Source organism: Tyto alba, unplaced genomic scaffold (genome assembly GCF_018691265.1).
Source record: "Tyto alba isolate M040663 unplaced genomic scaffold, T.alba_DEE_v4.0 Super-Scaffold_18, whole genome shotgun sequence".
Classification (NCBI taxonomy): Eukaryota; Metazoa; Chordata; class Aves; order Strigiformes; family Tytonidae; genus Tyto; species Tyto alba.
Window position 1 is genome coordinate 12,385,658 of NW_024881280.1, and position 21,713 is coordinate 12,407,370.

Below are 21,713 nucleotides of genomic sequence, written 5' to 3' on the forward strand. Positions count from 1 at the left end.
CACTTGAATAAGGCACTTTGAAGGGGCAGAATCAAGACTCCAAATAAGCTAAAAATTAATAGGTGAGGAAGAAATAATTAATCTCCTGTGAACATCTATTTCATTGTGCAGATTTGCAGCAGGGCTGAGGCAAGTCCTCTAGATAAAATTGGACTGTGTTGTTTTCCACTTCAACTTCTATCTTATGTAACAACTTCAAATAACCTAAATAATAAATGAATAGCCTATAAATATTGTTGTAACATTCCCCTCCAAACACAAACATCTGCTTTTGGTCCTGTTCACATTTCCATTCATGCACTGTATATACAAAGAGGGTGTTTGTGTCATTGAGTGAATGAGAGCACTGAAATCAGACCAAATAGTAACACCCAAAATTACACAGAGGTTTCTATTCCCTGTGTAAAGGCAAGAATTCCTTCCAAGCTAACTCTACACATACAGCCTAGTACTGAGTTGCAAAATAATAGTTATTTGCAAATGATTACCTCCCCCAGTGTGAAAACTCTACCACCTTAAGGCAAGCAAGGCTGAACACATGGACTGCATTAAAGAGATCTGCTATTTGAGAAGCAAAACAGACAGAATTTTCACCTTTCAGACTGCTCCAGCCCCTCTCCTCCCAGTGCTCTCTCATTTAACAGACTAAATGTACAGTACAATGTTCTTAAATGTTAATCACAATGATTACCTTCCCAAAAGCACAAAAGAAAGCCAGATTTTTTTATTTATACACATAAAGCTTTTATCTTTACTATCTTTGAATGCCGTGTTTGATTTGGTTATGGGAGACTCAATGAAAACTTCTTATAATCCACATTACTGCACCTTAAGGCACGTTCCCTTCCCAGAAATACCCACTCCACACTGCAAATACACTGTGCCACCAGGCTGTGTCAGAGGGCGTCAGGAGCTTCTGCTACCCCGGGAGCTGCTGCACCCCAGCCGTCTGGCTGGCCAGCACGGCAGTCTCTCGGGCCCTGCTGAGCAAAAAGGTATGTTTATACACTGATACCTTCTCTCTTGATGTGCTTCCACTTCTCTCTGTAGTTCCTTACTGTCCATTTTATTGACAGGGGCATGAGACACGAGAGCCACGGTATGACTACAGCTCTTGTGGAAATTTCTTCCACAGTTTCAAGATAAGGAGTGTCTTACACCTAAATATGTGTAAGGAGTATCTCCTAGAAATCAGCTAATACAAACTGTATCATATTATTTCCAAATAGATGATGTCTATTGGGGGGGGGAAAGGAAAACACATTTTTGTGCATGACATATGGAAGAAAATAAGTCAAGTGAAACAGGTGTTAGTAACAGTATTTAATAGCTTACTGACATTAACATCATTTAATGCTCAGGTATCACAAGGATAAAAAAAGTACAAGGACCTATATAAAGCAGAAGACCATAATAAAGTAGCTGTTCCACGTGACAGAAGCAGCTTATGGATGCAGCCCCAATGGCAACTGCTACTTTATTTGTCTCGGTGTTATTTTCTAAATTGAAGGCTTCTTGTTTATTCTTCTAAACTACAAGCATGATATAACTATAGCTTTATTGACATACTTAAAATACAGAGCTACACAGTTAATATATTCATGTTATACTACAACGTATTTCTTCACTAGACGTTGGCACTACTGGCTAGACTGTATCTTAGAGTTCCTGGATGTATTTTGGATTAAGGTCATGAAGTGAGTGAAAGTACTAAGTGAGGGAGAGTAGAGGACAGCCCCATTACAAGAAACCATAAACTCAGGAAAGCTATCTATAGAAAACAAAGCTGTTGAAGTAACTGTTCTTCTCTTTCAGAGATAATGAAACTTAGGCCAGAGTATCACAAGGCTGTAGAAGAAAACGAAAAGCTGGGAACTGCTAAGAAGGTACCAGTGAATTTCTTAAACTCTTCTTCTTTTCTGCCAAAACAGAAAACAGAAGTAGTAAAACCGAAATTATACACACTTTGCAAAGTCAGAACTGCCTAACTAGAATTACTGTAATTCACAAGTACCGGGAGGGATCAGCTCTCCTTTCTGCTTTTAAATGAAAGCAAGTTCTCATTCATACCTAGTGGGTGACAGTAAGGGAAGGCGTTAACAGCTTTTTCACCAGTGAGTTTTGTAATTGCGCAACTTATGGTTTTGATCATAAACGCAAGAATATAACAGTCAGGAAAGAATTTATTTGCTTCCAGCATCTCTTCTCCCTCTGAAGTATTCATGTGACTACTGCCAGAAACTGTGTGCTGGTTCTGTCAGACTGACTACATGACATCTTATGTTAATTTGAGTTCATAGAATTTGGTAAATATGAAAAGCACTGCTCTCAGACATTTCTTGAAGGATCACTTAAATAACTTCCTTTCATTCAAATATGTTGTTTGGGGGTATTCACCTAAATGCAGTGTTTCCTTCTCAATGTAACCTTGTATGCAATACTTCAACTCCTTGATATACTTTTTTATTGTCTGCACCCACCCCTGTAAAAGCAGCTTCAGGACTAAAACCAGAGTCAAGCTCTGCCTACGTGCCGCAGGAGAAAAGCAACATGGCCACCTGATCAAGATGAGAAAGATTACACACATGAAAGTAGTTAGGGTGGTTAATCTGCTACTACACCTACAGTAACTGGGTGTAGCTGTGCCCTTTCTAACAATGTCAGGATTGTACTCATTTAGCCATCCACGACACATGAAAAGACAAACAGTTTCTGGCACTGAAACCTACCTCAGCCTATTTAGAGCATGTCGGTTCTCAACAATGATTCAGAGCAGGAGAAGGTTGAGGTCACTCCTCGGCCAGACATGACGACTTAGGACAAAAATATTTTACCTCCCTGTGGGTTGGTTTGGTTTTGAAGCAGTGCCTCTGGCAAGCAGAAAGCAATTCATTTAGTGTAGTAGAGAATAATGATTTATAATAATAGACCTTGCTCTACAAGAGACAATTACTTAGAACAAATGCACAACACAGCTGATTCAACTGGACCTGGAATAGTAATAAAGGCAATCCTCACAAAAAAGCTCAGCTTCTGGTGGCTAAAGGTATTTTTATTTACTAGTTCAATCAAAGGAGATCATTTGCCATTTACTTATTCACAGATGTCTCTAAAAATTAGTCTGGACAAAAGCAATTTTGGTTTCTATATTTACTCAAAAAGAGGCATGCAAGATAACAACTGCAAAAGCAGCTCCTACATTCACCGTCCCACCATGTGTTTATCTAACCTAAGTGCAGAAGAAGCTGATGTGGGAGTGGAAAGCAATGCAAAAAGCAATACAATTTCCAATTAATCTCAAATTGACGTTTCCTTTTTATGCATCCTATGTGCATCGACTGGGCACTGCACATTCAAATATATAAATTAAGTATAGGTATTCAGTGGCAGACACTGACTCAAGAACCAGATGCACACAAAATATTAATAATTATTACATGGAAAATACTAGAAAACAGCAATACTGACAGGTTATGAGCAGTTCACAAAATTCTGATGCACAGCTTTATCCCATTCTAATATTATTAATTTTTACTAAAATCAGTATTCAGACATACAAATAGCTCTTTCTCTATTAAAAAGAAAATTGAAGCTTTTCTCAGTATTGCATTTCTCCTGTACTGTTTATTTTTACCTGGTACTGCTAGCAAATATTATGTGGACTACTGAACAGCTGTATTTTATATGTCAGTCATCCTGAGAGAAAAAAGTATATGCTCTCAAAGAATGGTCTGGTTTCTTCATGATGTAATAGCCTACAGACAAACCATTAATAACTTTCAGCGTAATATATTGAGTCAGTCTTTATTATTTTAAACAAACATAAATCCATAGAAACAGTCATGAAACAAAGCTGAAGCCGATGCACTGCGTATTTACAATCACGAACACCACAGCACAGTTTGGGGCAGAAATTAAGAATGCTACAAACACATGAAACTCCAAGAAAATGCAGTGGGCAATGCACACCAAGTCATGAATATAAGACAATTAATGCCCATTCTCATGGGAAATGTTACTTTTGCTGAGTGTGGAATATGGATACATAATAATTATGGCACTTCAGGAAACACGATTTTTTTACTAGAAAAACCAAATAGAACTAATTATTTTTCAGATGTGAAAGAAGGGGTTTAAGTGAAAATCTGTTCTTCTACCCTAACAATTGAAATACTTGAATTTCTTTACCACACGTTGGCTGTCTTTTTGTTTCTGATCTGTAAAGTTCACTGCTCATTCTTCCTGTGTCCAGTGAATGTCCATACTGAATGGGGATTTAAAACAGTAGAGCCTGATCTGCACATTAACAATTAGGAGGCCATTTATTGGATCTGTTGCAGTTACTCTGTGTGTCCACATCATCATGCTTAAACATTCTTAAACAGAGACCTTATGCTAGACTCCTAACTCTTAAGTAAAACTGGGTGCACAGCATTTTGGCTCTTCTTTTATATATTATATATAGTAAATGGCAGAAATACAGTCAGTTATGCCATTTGTAACATGCATGCTTTTAATACTTGAAAGTTTTAACTTATGCTTCCAGCAATTTAGGACCTTCTCATTTACCAGACACCCCCAGCAGCTCAGGCAATGCTTCCACAGATGCTTCCCTGTGCAGCACTGACAATCTGAGCTGCTCACATCAGTACTATTTCTGCAGCGCTGCATGTCAAGCTAGGGAACTGGTCAAAATTTAAACTAACCCCACAGGTTTTTTTCCTTTTTTAATACAGGTTTCTAAAATTAATTTATGTTCCTTGACCCAGTTCACAGGTGGCTTCCAAAACAGTTGTACCAATCTAACTGAACACACAAGGGGAGAAGTGCATCACAGAAGCGACCTTTCAGAGGGCACCAGTAAGCACTGGCTGAGGGCACCAGAAAGACTGCCACAGCCACTTCGGCACTGCTCACGGATGGGAATGATTTATGTGGTACTTCTGCTTCAGCAGCAAAGCAGGCTTGAAAAATTGCCAACCTTGCTTACCTTCAGCTACTCGTTATCATCTCATGCCACATTTTTTCAGAAGGTTATTTTTAGCCTGGATTATTTCAGTAAGCTATTTCACTGCATGACACCATAAACCCTTAGGCTGGCACTGAAGGGGCTGTGAAACACAGCAAGGGAATTCACTCCACAACAAATACCAGAACTACCTGTAGATACATCTCATAACTGCAGTTTAGGAAGAAGATTAAATAGATAACATTAAAGTCCATAGATTAACTTCTAAATTCAGGTTGCATTTTGAGGCAGTTTGCATTTTTGATTTATTTTTAATGCTCAACCAAAAGCTATCTTCATCTCTCAATATGTTAAGTCAAATGCATGAATAAAAGAAAATGTCCACCTTTCACCAATACTTTAAACAAGTAATGTTTGTAGAAAACAGCAATTCTGGTTTTATTAGCCCAACTGGTATAGGTAGTACAAAACTGAAACGACTTTCTGGCAAGCCCTTCTTCACTTAGCTCACATTTATATTCTTGTTAAGAACAACATTGCCTCTTTACAGATACAGGATGAGAATAAAAGAAAAAAAAAGATTCGAAAAAAATTAATCTGACTTCTATAACAAGAAAAGCACTTTAAAGCTCCAAAATCACTTCTCCCATGGTAATGTCAATAAGGAGAAAACATCACAGAAAACATGGGATGATTCAATTAGTCTACTGATCATTATTGTAGGAATCCTACTATATGTGCTGTACTGACATATGTTCCAGCCAGATCACCTTCTACCATCTCAAATCAACACCAAGAATGTGAGTCATCAATTTCATTCAGGATTCATTTCAGGAATTTCAGAAGCAAAATAACCCATTTGTTGAGGAATATAACATAAACCTAAACAAACAGTATACACTAATGTGAAAGGAGACATAAGTATGAAGTAATACTAAGACCATTACAGAGACAAAAAAAGATAATTATATGAACTAAAATCACATTGATATCATCAATTCTTCAGTAGAATAAATTAGGTAGATTTATTCATCTTGAAGCTTACTGCTACAAGTCATCCAAAGTTTCTGACAGTGTCTGAAAAACGTCAACAGTAATGAAATTAAAATAGTATTGTGCAAGACATCAATAAGATACCATCTGGAGTAATATGCATTTCAAAACAGGATAGGACTGCTAGACTGCAATTTCAGTAAGTCCACTAAGTTCTTACAGGAAAACGAAATCTCAAAAGAGTGTCTTTGATAGCAGCATCAACAGGCACACCAAGAACCAACTTCAGCTTTCAGGGCACTCTAAATGCTGGACATCTTCCTCCCTTGACTCCTACTTAAGTGTTTCCACTTGCTCATATTAACTTCTCTGTATTCACTGAACGCTGCACTAAGCCATTTCAGCATGCTAACCCTACAGAAAGTTAACTACTTGATTTCTTGCATGTACTTTCTTCTGTGTTATTACATATAATGGCTCAGCAGAAGACCAGATAAGCACTGAAGCCAGATCAAAGGGAGATGAGAAAAATGTCCATGGATTTTTTTTTTTTTTTCTCCTGGGTACAGTGAACACAGAAACCAGAGCTAGATATGTCACAGGAGCAAAGTGCTGGGTGAAAGGACGAGTACATCAGCACACTTTGCTCCCTGAAACCATAGCCTAAGTACATCTGAGCTCTCTTGAAATGTTTTTATGGGAAACTACAGAGAAGCAATTCCCTGCTGCACACGCAGCAGTAAGGAGAACTTGACTGCATACGAAAGTCAATTTGGAATGCTTCAACACAGACCCAAGTCTGGCTTCTGATACAGTCCCCAAAGCAAAACAGACAAAAAAAGTATACCTGTGTACACAAAAAAGCCAGACATATATGACATTCCTCTTTAATTTTTTTTTTTTAAATCACAAAGATCAAGCCTCACTCCCATACGGTTATCTAAGTATCTCTCAACATCTGTGAATTGCTTCTTTTTATTAACTGGCAAGCAATGCTTTGCTAAGCAGGCACTAATATTTTGAAAAGTACTGTGTGTACACAGAAAAGCCATACAAAGCAAGAGGCCCGAATTCAAAAGTTGCCTTGGAAAAGACACCCTTTTCAATAAGGATTAAAATAATTGGGAGCATTCATGTGTTCAAGATGATGTCTTTCACCATTTTGTGTCAGGGAGCACAACAGTTAAATAGCCAGGCTCGTAGTTCTTGTGGTTATTTGCCCTGACATGCCCGTATTGGCAAGGGGGGATTCTAGTTACCTTCTTTTGGGGCTCAGCACACGTTACACAAAGAGCAGAGCAATTCACTCAGTCCTCACCCCGCTGAGGACAAGAAGGTTATTGGACTGGAAGACACGATTAAGGGTTTCTCAAGCAGGGTCTTAGCAAGAAGCAGTACAAGAAACCTGTTTATTATGTTTCCACACCACTATCATGGCTGCTGAGCTCCACCCATCCAGGATACATGTTTACACAGGTGGATTGCCAAGGAAAGAAAGAAAGAAGGAAAGAAAGAAACCCTTCCTCTGCACCAGAGCCTAACAATTTATTTCCTCACTTGCTCGGATTTATAAAAACCTGATAAAAAGCCAAAAAGAATTTCCTTAGAAGTGAGCAAACAAAGGACAATAAACACATGACAAAGAGGTAGCAAACAAGGCTGTGGGAGTTAATTATTGCCAAGGTTAAGTGTCTAATTTCTCTTTCACAATGCAGGTCTAGCTACCTGTGAACACACCCAGGTGAGCTTGAAAGACCAGACTCTGCTGAAAGGAAATGACACAGTGGGAAAAGAATCCAGGAGGCATCCATGAGGTCTTAAACCTCCCAAGCCCTTTGTCTTAGCCCGAGGCCAGCTCTACAAAAGGGTAGGTATGAACATACGTGTAATTCTGCTCACCCTTTCTCCTTCTCATCCACCTTTCTGAGAGCATGTAACTAGGAATAGGAAGTTTGAGGTACAAAGCCAACCCATCCTGCAAAGTGCCAGCCATTTTCTAGAGGAGTCTGAGAGAGAAGCAAGCAGGACAGGAGGGAAGAAAAAGCTTCTTGTATCAGATTCTGAAATCACAACCTGAAGGAAAAAAGCCCCCAGGAGCATACACCAATGGCAGTGCAAGTGACGACCACCTTTGACACTTCCACTGCGTTTCTGCTGAAGGACTCAACTTCACTCCAAAAAAGAACAAATGCAATGGGTGTTTCAGAGCCCTCCTTGGCCTTGGAGAAACAGATCAGCTCACTTGCATATAGGGAGGTGGCTAACTATATAGTCCAGTCTCACAGCTGTCAAATTTGCAAGACAGGCAGCACCCAGGTCAGCAGAGCAGCCAGGGGCTGATGCATCTGGCCACCTAGTAACACCTATGATCTTCAACAACACAGAATCCCCCTCTAGGTCAAATGTCCTGAGGACTGTATCTATTCTCTTATTTCCATATTACAGACTTAGGCTCACTATCTTTCTAACATTTTTCTACTTTCTGTAGCGCTGATTCCTGAACCATGATCTGGAAATTGGAAGTGTTTGGCAAACTGTGCCAGTAACCAGCATTAAGAGAAAATGCCAAATTTGTTTCTCTTTTGTGTGGCCTGTAAGAAAGTCTGAGAGTTCACAGTGTTCTTGTGGTAGAAACCACTGCTTTTGGTATTGTTTAATACACATTAAAACAAACTATCACAGGAAGTGATCAAATGCCAGCACACAAAGTCTGTGGTTAATCTCTGAACATTAACTGTAACACTATCTTAAAAGCTGCCTGACTATAAGGCAGACTTCTTTCCTTTACATGCTTCATTGCAATTATATTGCCTATACTGACTACTAACAAAGTTGCAGCTGGAGTCGCCAGTCCAGCTGGTGAATTTACTCCCACCAAATACCCTCTTATTCTTTCCCAACTGACCAGGAATCATGTTTGCAATCTTTGTCACTGCCTGCAATAAAGCAGGAAATCTCCAGCAGATCGTTCCAGTTCACCTAAATGTAAGGGTGGAAGCACTGCACACTGTATAAAAGCTGTCTACCTACCAAAACATACTGGAGGAAGAAGTCTATAGCTCAAACCAAAAACGTTTACCTTTCAGCAGCAACAAATTATCTAGTCAGGCAGTGGGAGACAGCACTCTAGTGCTTAAGTCACACCCATGTACTTTTGGCTTTACTTCCACAGAAGCAGCTTTTAGTTTGACTGCAAGTGTTTTTGTTCAAATACAGCTTTTAAATTGGCCTAAGCTGACCAGACCACACCATGGCCAAAAGGAGCAGCCACTTACTTCCCCTGCCATTTGTATTACCAGGTCCTCCTTCGTGTCAGCTGTTGGGTAGCCCACCAGTGATGTGGATGACAAACACTACTACAGAGAGATTTACAGCAAACGGCAGACTGAAAAATCCTCTCCAGTGAAAGGTTTCAATTCCAGAAATCAGTAAGATCTCTACTGAACCTGATGACCAAAGACTGTAACCTAACACTGAACAGAAGCCAAAAGGGATGTTTCTAATACATCACCATGCTGCAGAAAAAGCATCCATGATGCGCATAGTCAACTGGGCAGATCAAAGTTTCCCAAGACCGCTATTGAGAATTTCAAATCCACAAGCAAGGAGTCAGCACAGATAAAGAGGTGTTGGAAACTTCAGTATTAATATCAAACTTGTATCCAAGTTATTCCACTGATGTCCTAAAGCATGTTTTGGACCAGTATTGTAAGAGGAATGTATTTAACAAAGCAGAAATAGACTGAGGCTTCACCAGCAGAGCAAGGAACCCAGGACTGAAACATAAGGGGTTCTTCACATGTAAACTCTGATATGCTGGTACAATTTAGCAGGAAAAACTGGCCTTATGAACATCAAATTTGCTGTACAAAATGCTTTGTACTAGTCGCTTGTAACTGATAACACTGTCTGTCTTGTTTTTGTTAAATCAAAGTAAATTTGGGAAAGTACGTCAAATAAAAGACTGCTCAAGTGGATGTGATCACCTCAAAACAGAATTTCTAAAACCTCTTGTGATTATTGCAATTATAGCTTCTTTTACTGTGTGTCTGTTGAAAAGCCTGGTGCAATGACTGGGTAAAGAAAAAGCATACAACACTGACTGCTAATAGACTTGGCCCACATTAGTCTATTTATAGCTTAACATTTGGATGATGCAGTAAGTCTGGGGCTGGACTAGATGATCTCAAGCAGTCCTTTTCAGCCCAAATAAGTCTGTGTGAAGAGTCTGAAAATGAATGTTGTTTAATGTGAATTCCTCTGCTGGTATGTAGTAATGTTCTATTCAGTCCCTAGCAAACAAAGTGGGAAAGGGGATCTAAATTTGAAATACGCTTGTTCTGGGTTTTTAAAAAGAAGCAAAACCCATGAGAAATTAAAACCTGATGCCTATTGAAGACAGCGTGGATGCTCAGGAAGTCAAACAAAAACAGATGCATATCAAAATTTGACCTGTAAAACAGTGACAACTTTTGGTTTTCTTGACAGACTAATATTTCTTCATGACCTTTCATCACCACAGAAACAGGGTAATCCAGGCCACTGACCATCTAATCTGTGATCTTGCTTCTAGCGATGACCAATACCTGAACCCTCCCAGAAAGGACAAAAAGTTCACAGTATCCAACAGCCTCTTATGAAGTGCTGTATGCACAGACACGGAGTTTGGCGGTCCTATGCCCAGTACTTTGCAACCAGCTGGGTGATGAGAGCTTTCACACAGTTATCTTCATTCCTCTTTTAGGACCCATAGCAGTCAAATGAAGAATTAGGCCATCTGCCCCCTTCCCCAACAAACACAACAACGTTCTCATTTAAACTAGTCTGCTATAGGTAGTCAGTGGAAATCAGACATTTTGAGTGGCAGTTGCCCCCATTAATTCCTTCGTTACAAGATCTTACATAGTTTTGGCAATAACCTTTCAGAAGATGCTAGTACACACTGTAAGCACTGGCCTTCTCTCCACTTGCAATTTGAGGCATAATTCCCTTCAACCATCGTGATACAGATTTAGTGATAGTTCTATGTGTGTTCCTAGTACTACCCAATAATCTTCAGATGAAATCTCACTAGATATTTAAACCAGATATGAGAACACTCATTCATTCATTGTAAAGTCAGAAAACATTATTTGTAGAACTGATGGTGTCAGAAGTCTAAAGCAATCTCATACCAGTTACTCAGTTTTATGAGGCACTGAAGCAGTGGTTCTGCCTGTAGTCACGTTCACAACTGTCATTAATAATATCCTGACTGCCAGTAAGCAAAACATATAAATAGCCCCTGGAATAGGGAAGAACAACACATTTACTCAGAACTATTGTGTACAGAAGATAAGTGCCAAAAGAAGTATGCATTTCAGTCTTACCTGGCCTGTCACATAACACTGCAAGAGCAAACCATCATATGACAAGAGTCTTTTATTAAACTGCCAGCGGTGTGTTAAGCAGGTTTTCAGACAGGGCACTTTGACCTCTGTCTGACCTAGCATAAATTTAAGAGAAACATCCTAGCCATAAACATCAAAGTCTTTACAGGAGTATGTGGAAGACACCTGCGTGAGTCAGGAAAACTCGGATAGAACAGGGTGGGGTATTATCTTTATTTGCAGTATGCTCTACAGCAGCCCCCTGACAACACACAGACACACACACACATATATATATATATATAAGCTCTCAGGGATGCTGGGGCAGAACATGGGCAGCACAGCCAGCTAGAGAGTCTGCTTCCTACACGGTTTGGGTTACAGGAGATCTGCTTGATAGTTGTTGACTATTCAGTAGTGTACACTGTGTTGTTAGAAGAGGACATATAATAATTGATTTGAAGAGCAAGTGAGATGGTTTGGATATTAGCTTCTGGGATGTAGTAGAAACTTTTTATTTAGTTGTGCTTTTAACATATACATTGAATGATGTGGATAACTGCTGAAGCTATAGTTTCTCTGAGCTTTTTATATGTAATTCTAAAACAAAAATAGAATCTTGTGAGCTGCAATAACCCCAAAATCCTCAGTTAGAAATAACATTCAGAGCCTCACTTAAAACAGGTGACATATATAAGAGGGCTTGTTTAACTTAAAAAAAGAAAAAATTAAAATATCCTTTGGCTATAAAGAAAGCTTTCTATATATGTCTATATTCCATTCTATGTTAAGTTCTTCCTCAATGAGCTTGAGAGACTGAATAAGAGCATTAACAGGGTGACAGGCAAATTCTTACTTCAGTTACAGATACTAACTTTGGTGCTTCACTACATAAAGGATATATCACTAATGACCATTTTAGCAGAAGTCAACTGTTCAGGAATTTGGAACTATCATCAGTGGAAATGAAGACACAGTACCATTTCTCTTCTGTATGTATCACTGTCAGCCCCATGTTTAAGACAGCAGCTTTGGCTTTTGACTTGAGGCAGAGCTGAAAGTAGCTTTTAGCTCCAATCCACCCTGAAAACCACTGATTGCTCTTCCTCATGGTGCTGGTATACCAAGGTAGATCTTCCTGTTGTAAAATATGAATTACCTCCACTGTAGAATTTCTGTGACCAGAAACAATTTCAATCTGACTAGTCTTTTTCATAAGTTGCTACAGGTTATATACCTGATATACAAAGGCTATTTCCTACAAGGTAAGAGGAGTATGTACAGTCTCGGTATTGGCAGCCTCATAACTTTTTCACCCAGAGGTGGTCCCTGCAACGCAAATGAGGGTAGAAATGCCAAAGAGCAAGATGAAAATTTTCACCTGCATTTTAAATTCTGTCAGCTCACATGCACACACACTCTCCCTAAATGTTGGTGGTACTTTTCAAATAATTGTTTTGTTCCAAAAATTCACAAGAAAGCAAGCTGCTACCCAAACTCCTGGAAGAACTTGAGAAACATCCTAAACCAACAAAGTTTACCTTAGAGAAATTGTTTAACATGACATGTAACTCATTCAGTTTTTGCAGTATTCATCTAACACTTAACCACAGAGTTTATGAAGTTGATCTGCCAGTTTTGTTTACTTCTTCTGATTTACCCAAGACAAATACATTAGGTGTCTGAAATATTTTATCTGGCCCTGGGCAAAGAAATCTAAAGGAGTGTTATAGTTTATTTATTGGCAACACAGAAGCAGCCATAATTCTGACAGAGGGACATGAGACCTTTGGTCAATGTTTGCCATTAACAAAATTAGACTGGCTGGAAGGTACTTAACAGATCTGCAAAGAATTTAACTACCACATCAGAAACCTGTTCTTACTGCAAATCTGTCTCCAGCCACTACTGTCACCTTCAGAATTGTCGTCAGGGTGCAATCTGGATTGTGAAACATATATCCAGAGGTGTATTCAGCATAAAATAATAGAACTGTAAGCTCACTGACTCTTGGGATATTTAAAATTTGGATCTTATTCGAAATCTCATTACTTGATCTTATCTCTTATTTTATACTAAGAGATGGTACATGGTCCATTTTTCCTTTGTGCTAAAAGCATGTAACGTGGTAAGAGTGTTCAAATCGCTCACTACTGATCAAGTCAGTATCACCACTGCAAGTGCTAACATCAGTTGTGTCCTCCATTTATATATCATTTATCCATTATTCATCTACTGTCTGTGAAGTTACTCATAGTTTTAATGGGTACACCACTGATCTGTAAGGAAAATGTTACAGGGACACCCCCTTTATTTATGAATTGAATCAATTTTTGTTTTTTTGCCTCTGTAGACCATATATGTGGACTACACCAGAGGTTCCTTGTATCACATCCCAACTCTAGTCTTCTGTGAATTACATTTACTTACTTTTATCTATTATTTTTATAACCTTAATAACAAGAACTCCTATTCATGGTCCAGGATATCACTGTGTTAAGTGCTGCACAAATATACAGCAAAGCCAGAGTTACAGAAAAAGCGCTTCAATTCTTAAGCAGAAGACAGGAGACCACAAAGAAAGCAGCAGAAACATGGTCAAAACATAACCTGTCTGCAGGTTATGCAATTGTACTATGTACTTGTTGTACTATGCAATTAACAAGTGTCATGGCAAAGAAGCTCTTTAGACAACAGGTTTTTTTCCTGGCAGTGTTTATGATTAATTGTACAGAAAAAAAAGAACTGGAAGGCTCACATATGTCCAACATAATGAGGATTTGTGAAAAACTTTGTAACAAAGGTGCAGGTAGGCCCAAACAACAAGAACAATGGCTTTGTTCATAGCAGCTAAAGATGGATGGATGACGGAAGATTGAGAAGAAACGGAGTCTTTTGAACTTTTTAACCCAGAGATGAGCCTGCAAAATATCATCAGGAAAGGCTGAGACTTTACTCTGGACAAAGAGGGTAAATCTTAGGAACAGTGGAAAATCTTGCCACTGTCTGTATAAAAACAGAAACTGAAGAAAGATTATCCAGTGAAAGGAAAGAATCGAGGATCAAGCTATCAGGACTTCTCAAAAAATGCTAGAGAGGAGGGAGAAAAATACTCCAAGTGACATGCTAGAAGAAAAAGGATAAAGAGGTAAAAGGACAACTACAAGAGGCTAAAAATACAAAAGCCCAGAAAGGACAAGATTTCAAAAGGTGCTCAATCATTTCGGTTGAAAGCAACTAACATTTTGGAAAATGGAGATGAAGAACTGAGATTCTGGGAACTACACTTACAAGTAAGAACAGGACAAAGATGAAAGGTACCTATACTGCAATCAGAAAAGAAACACTTCAGGCAGCAATAGGAAAATACCAGTTATGTATCCATTGCCAGAGATCTAAGCTCAAATTCTGCAGAAGTGTTAATTTCTTCATGGATAAACTTCAAGCAAAAGAGACCAAGAGATCAGAAAAGACTGTGAAAACATCTCCCTCTCATTCAGACACACGTCAAGCCACCTTGAACTCTAAACTCCCTGTCTCTTGGATCTAACTTCATTAGGAATGTTATTAGCTGAGACAAACATGAAAAACAGTAGCAAATGTGCAAGAATTTTATTGTATTTGAATATATTTTAAAACACAAATCGTAGTAGAACATCTAAGTTTATCCTAATTATCTTCAACAGAAGATTTTGCCTGGTCTTTACTTGGATACCAATACATTAACCAACCAGTACTTATTTTAAATTTCTCTGTTTCTTTATGTAGTCACCTATAGCCTTAGATCCGGTACTGCCTACAATTTAAAGGCATAATTTGATTTGAAGCTCCCATTATATTAAGATAATTACTAAGATTTATCCTGATTACAGATGTCACGAACTAGAGAGACAGCACAGAGCAGAGCTACTTCACCTTGGGTTATCAGCAAAAGAACTAATGATGCTGCTGTTCTGAACAGATAAAACAAAACAAAAGAAATCCAGGAAAATAGAACTATTTTTTGAGATACAGCTCAAGTAAGACATATTTACAGAGAGTAAACTAACATTTATTCTTTTTACATTTTACTTGCATTTAGCAAGTAGTATAAGAGAAAACTATGGCATGTAACTATACTGTATATACAATTACAAGCTGAAAAATGACAGAGAGAACAGAACATTCTTCATTTAGTCTGGTCCCCTGTTATCTTCATAATCAGAATTGTTAAATATTTAGACTAAAGAACAAACACACAATCATGAGAGAATAATCTGACTTCTCTTCTACCTCCCACTTCTCCATAAGAGATTTTAGCTGAACTCCCAACTTTAAGAGCTGTTATGTTTCTGAAGGAGATGTGAGGCTCCTTCTCTCTCCTGTGTGCTAAGGTTTGGGTTGGGGTTTTTTGCACCAGGTGTTAATAAACAATTACGTTGACTACTAAATACCTGCATTTTATTCATAATCCACCATAAAAAAATGCACATGACCTTATTTTCTGGCCCTACCATTTTCTAAAACAATGTTCATTTCAGATAATATTTAGAAAGCAGAGAGCAATTCTTCTGCATAAAGGGAAATACAAGGAAAATCCAGGATAATTGCTGGCATTCCTCGTTCTAAATACACTGGCTGGCTGGGAAGTAACTGAAAATCTCAAATTGGAGAACTGTATGTTTTAATTGCTGTTGTCCCATGATTTACACAGTCTATTAATTCCTTTCTAAAAAGTGTGTCTGGAGAAGATAAGGCCAGTACAACTTACTAGTGTTTAGGCAGCAAGATCACAGAGCAAAAAAGCAGTTAAGAATAAGCCAGAAATATTTTTGTTTAGTCAGTATGTCAAATAATAAATGGGGAAAAAAGAAAGTAAAATATTTATGAAAGGAGTGGTGAAAAATGATGCTGGAACTAGAGAGAATAGAAATGCTAAACATTTATCAGAAAATATTAACAAGGTATGGTCATATATAAACACCTGTAAGCAACTGGAACATGCTGTCATTAAGGAAAGAAATCATTTAGCTTATAAATCATCCTGCCAGTTCTTTTCATTTAATCTTGAACCTTTGATACTTGGCACTTTTCCTGATATTTGAATCATAACACTAATAAGAAAAGGACTGTAATTTTCAGCATTTTTTACCTCAAATGCACAAGTAAAAGATGGAAAATATGAATACTTAAAAACCCACAAAAAAGTCACAATATAAAAATATGAGAATAAAATAGATTTTTAAAATTGTTTTTAAGTAATTATTACTTTTTAAGGTTTCTGCCTCACCTTCTGAATGCTTAAGGCTTGCAATCTTGTGCTACTTAGAAGTAAAGCAAAGACCTAAGAGATGATTTACAGTGAATGACAATGTAAATGTAGTGCCAAGAGAAACCCCACAACCATTAAGTCTGTTATTTTGCTTATTTAATACTGGAGAAAGCAAACTGGCAATCACAGGCAGTGCTGTACCATCCTTCCAAGGACCGATTTAGTAGAGGTTTTAAATATCTTATTTTGGGAATTTCTTGTCAGAACCTCTGTAAATTGCTTAAATAGAAGACATTTGCACAAGCGTGTGAACACCAGGCTTTGTTTTAAGCTATTATATCAGGGATAGAGCAGTTTATTTTCCATAAAGTACACATACTGCTCTAGGCATAGTGATAATCAGCTCCCAATTTTGAGAAAACACTAGATCTACAGGAAGCAACTGACCTAATTTTTAATATAACTGATAGCTATTCTCACTACTGAGGACAGTTCAGTTCCCCAAACCCACAGCAATTTATTATCTTTAAGGGGTACACTTTATTGAGTGAGACAAAAATCAAGGAAAGCATAAACTGCCGAAACTTCTGACTCATTCCAGTTTATTTTGCCTCTGGATACTCTGCCTGAAAAAAACTCCTGTTTTTTTGTCAGCAGCAGTCCCTCAGCTCCTTACAAAAGGACAAAAGCAAATTTTACAAATTTGGTAGAATGAAGAGGAAATGAGAAAAACTTATGTGAAATATTCTCACAAGTCTTCTGCCATACTTTGATTCTGCACAGCAAACAAATTTAAGTCTTTAAATTTGTATTTGAGAACCAGCTCAGCTTCCTCTAAAGTTGGAGGGGAAGGGATATCTATGCTCTTAACAGGGAAAACAGATATTTTGTCAGCAATTAATTTTTGGGAAGGTGATGAGGTAATTGTACTGGAGTTGATGATCCTTCTAGATCGGTCTATGCATCTCTTTTCAGTAACCTTTGAAGTGTGTATGCTTTCCAATAGGAACACAGGCTGGTGAGATTCCACAGGAGTCCTTCCCTGGTCAGAAAAGTCCACTCTTGGGAAACCATACCCCAGCAGAACATAACTCCAGAACATACACACAACATGCCCCTTCCACACTCCAATTCTTTCACTGAAAGAAACAATCTATCTGCATAGAGACTTCGGCAAGACCTGGTCAGGAGAGCTGAGGCTAGATTTCTCTGTTTTCACTATCATCATTATAACTGCTGTTCACTTGCAGGCATTTTCAAACCTTTCATAGTTAAGAGAAGTGCCTTCAATACAGCTCTTATGTCTTTTAATCAAGAGGTTTAGGGGCTTTCAAAAGTTTTATAGCCATTGGTAACCAATTTAATTATTGTATAGATAAACACATAGTCCTTTAGAAGGTATGTATGCAAGCAAAAATGGTAAGGACACATTACCCAGAAAGTCCCAAAGGCTGCCCAAAAAGTGTTGAAAATTCAGGAAAAAAAAAAAAAAAAAAAAAGGAAAGGACGGACCTGCAATTTCACATCTGTCACAGTTAAGACAAAGAAAAAACGTTTTGAAAGTCGGGCTGACTCTTAGGCTTTCTCCTGAACTCCCTGCTCTCCTTTGCCCAGTCATTTAACAGAAGAATGTTTTTAAGATGACCAGAAGATTTAAACTATGTTTTTCTCTCTGTTCTAGATCATAAGGTAGACTTAACGTTTGTCTCTGATCCAAAACTGAACATGATGACACTGCACCTCACGCCCATACAAGTGGGAGGGGAAAAGGTCGGCATGCTGTGGAGTCTACAAGATTTAAAAAAACCCCAGCAATTAATTCTGATTTTTTAATTATGCAAATAAACATTGCTATTTGACACTCATGGGGGTTTGCATTTATTTACAGAATTTCACTGTCCTGCTTGTAGTCTGCTCAATATTAGGCCCGTTTCTAATATTTCTAACTTCTAAACAACCTGAACAGCTACTATGTAAAAGGAGTCAAATTTACCAAAAATGTTCCCCCATCCACCTTTCCCTGCCTGTAAACATTAAAAATATTATATTATAAATATTTTCTTAATTTCAAAACTTGTTGTGCTTTAAATTCCAACAGGGTAAGCAGGGGAAATTATGTTCTTCTAAGGTGTGAGAACACCCAGTAGTGACAAAAACCCCCAGAAGTTACAGACTGGATTCCTTCGTTCTGATAAGTCACAACAACTAGAAACAGACATTTTAATTAGTCATAAGTGGAAACAAATATTTTAAATCCAACAAAAAAAGGAGGCCCACAGCTTTGCAGGGGAATATAGAAAATTCTCCTCCAAGTTGCTAGGTAGACTCAAGGTATCAGATCACTAAATTGGTACTATTTTGACTTCATCACAGACCACTGATCAACTCCTGTGATTTTGCTAGATAATGTTGGAAAATATAATGATCAGTTTTGTGAATCAGCTTAAGATATTGGTGGATTCAAGATAATACCTCAATTTATGCTACCTCTTAAAAAAAAAAGGGGGGGGGGGGGGCAAAAAGCTGGCCACTTGAGTGGAAATCAAGAAACTCAGAGAACCACAGAAGAAACCCCTCAATTCTCCTATTATTCCACCGACACGTTCAAGCCCAATGTACAGTGGCTGGCTATTTTCCAGATGCTTCAGCTACACTTTTTTTTTTGTCCCCAAATCTACTGTTCCTACTTCTGCAGTCCAAGTCGTCATTATCTTAAGGGATGTCAAGTCTACAAGTTAAGTTTTTGAAGTATGAAGTACCAAAGCTCTTCCTATACCACTGTTACTATACAGGAAGTTGTTTTAAGTCCTCATCTAAGCTCAAGGAAAGCACGGCTTAAAGAGATATCAGCAAAAATGCATTAATTCTATTCTGCCAAATGTATCTTTAAATGACAGCAGTATTATAGATGGGTATGTCTCCTTTTGAAGCATAAAGCAACTGACAACCACCTCAAGATTTAAGCCAAAGAATACCTAACATATAAAATAGCTAATGGTCACCTTGGTCATAAAAAGTGTGCTAGGAGCTATACGGGTGCTCTGAAGAAGATAATGTGTGGCTGTATGTTAGGCTGTTCAATCTTATCCCCATATTACTGTCTGCTTACAAAGGAAAGTAAAGCTTTATATTGCAAGGTTGAAGTGGTGGGGCTTTCACAGGTGTGGTATTGGTATTTCTATCAACAGAGAAAAAAACCTGAAACCATACAAGTCACGGAAAGGAATGAATGCCCCTTGGATGATAAACCTCTAACTTCTCTTGGAAGTCATCAGTAACCCTTTGAAAGCAGAACAGTATGTATGCACAGCTTGAAGCTGAGAACGGACTTTTCAAAAACAATGAAAAAAAATAAAAAACTGAATTGTACAGTTCTACATTTCTGCACAACTCCCCAAGAAAAAAAAATATCAGTGCACTCGTTTAATTAGAGGGAAAATATACCTTGGAAAGAAACTTTGTTTTGCAAATCATGAAAATTACAGTGCTATTTCCCTTGTAACTAACATACCATCACTGATTTCTAATGTGGAAGATCATAAAACTGTTAGGTGGTGGAAAGAACAGTAAATTCTGGGTATTTGAAGATTTAAACAGAACTATTTCTGGTTTTATTAGGCATATCAAAATCATGGCTAAACCCCAGCAGCAGGCTGGTGCTTTTAGGAAAACTGTAGTTAAATCAGTAAAAGTTTGTATTTCTTGGCACACAGGCACCATCCTAACAAGTCTCTTTAAAATCAAGTATCTTGGTGGAGGTAACTTTTACTGTTTACTATACTTCTGGTTGTTAGGGGTTACCATGAAGGTCCTGTTTTTCCATGACATCAGCTGCATTCCAGCAGAAATGTGTGCCCAGGAGTTTTAGTAATGACTGTAGTCTCCAAGTACTGAAACACTGGCCAAAATCCTCTACACCTGCAGACCTGCTGAGTAAAATGAAAAACCAAGAAGAATTTAACTGGAATTTCTGACTTAGTTCCTAGTAAATGAGAAATTATTATTTTTGTTGCTCAAATGTGTTGTTGAAAGTTCTTTGGACCAAGCTTTGAGTATCTCCTAATTGTTTGTCCTCATTCAACTAACTGCTTGACTCAAGACCTCACAGTTCAGTTTGTCAGAAGTGTAACACTCCACACCAAATCAAATCAAACCAAACAGGTCAAAGGTATTTCAAAACAGGGTGCACAAATTTTCCAAAATTAGTATCTTACCTGCCTTTCGTGTCTCTCTCATCTGTTTCTTTTCCTAAAATGCTGATGAAAATATTCCATTCTCACTGAGATATCATGGAAAGCCAACTGTTTGTGAAACATGCAGATCCTATAGTCTTGAGTAAAATCCCATGAAGATATGAACAATCTTCAGAGCAGGTGTCACATTGTTTGTAGGAAATAAAGTATGGAGCTACACCCTGAACACTGAGGAAAAAACAGAACACTATAGCGGTGGTAGATGTTATCATCTACGTGGACAGCTATGAAGTGTGTAAATGACACCCATGGAACCACTAAGCAAAGTATATCTACCAGCAAAGTAGTAGAAGACTTTTAAACTCTCTTTCAAGTTCTCTGTATGCTACAGATTATATTAATTAGCTGTCTGACACATGGGCAGCCCCTGGTCTCTACTCAGAGAAGCTACCCCTGCAGCCTGGCCCAGCTACCAAAGCCTTGCCACATAAACCCAACACATCCACGCAACCCTGGTATACAACGAGCAGTATCCAAGTGGGTTTCTGTGAACCCAAGGTCCAAAATAAAAAACATCATAATGATACCAGACTGAACACAACAAAAAGAAGAAAGGGCTCAGACTCAATACATAGAAGGAAAAAAAACAACTCTATTTTTTAGTTTATTACTGCTAGATACCACATTTTCATTAATACCATATTATCACACTACTAGGGCAGCTAATTCCTAGCACAAAGAAAAAAGTCAGTATTAGATAAAAAGTGTGGGAATGTTTGCACTGTAACGTGCACTGGTTCCTGACAGTACAAGTTCTTATTAAGAAGCACCACAAAGGAAAAAACTTCCTTACAGGATAACTCAATGGAGATTATTTTGTCATCAATGGGAAGAGACTTTTAGGTCAATCAACTCAGCTCTATTCACACCAGGACATC

At 38.1% G+C, this 21,713-nt stretch overlaps 1 protein-coding gene and 1 long non-coding RNA gene across 12 annotated transcripts in view; one reads left to right on the forward strand and one right to left on the reverse strand.

Annotated features, from left to right (window-relative positions):
- Nucleotides 1-21,713, reverse strand: part of RAD51B (RAD51 paralog B) — a 448,074-nt gene that overhangs the window by 306,839 nt on the left and 119,522 nt on the right. The window lies entirely within an intron of this gene.
- On the forward strand, nt 908-18,390 carry LOC116959583. 2 transcript variants are annotated; one of them, XR_004405959.2, is made up of 5 exons: nt 908-995; nt 1,816-1,886; nt 4,770-4,860; nt 7,678-7,829; nt 18,264-18,390. It is a non-coding gene; the product is annotated as an uncharacterized LOC116959583 (long non-coding RNA). The 2 variants fall into 2 exon arrangements; XR_004405958.2 differs by lacking the exon at nt 18,264-18,390 and adding an exon at nt 9,262-9,960.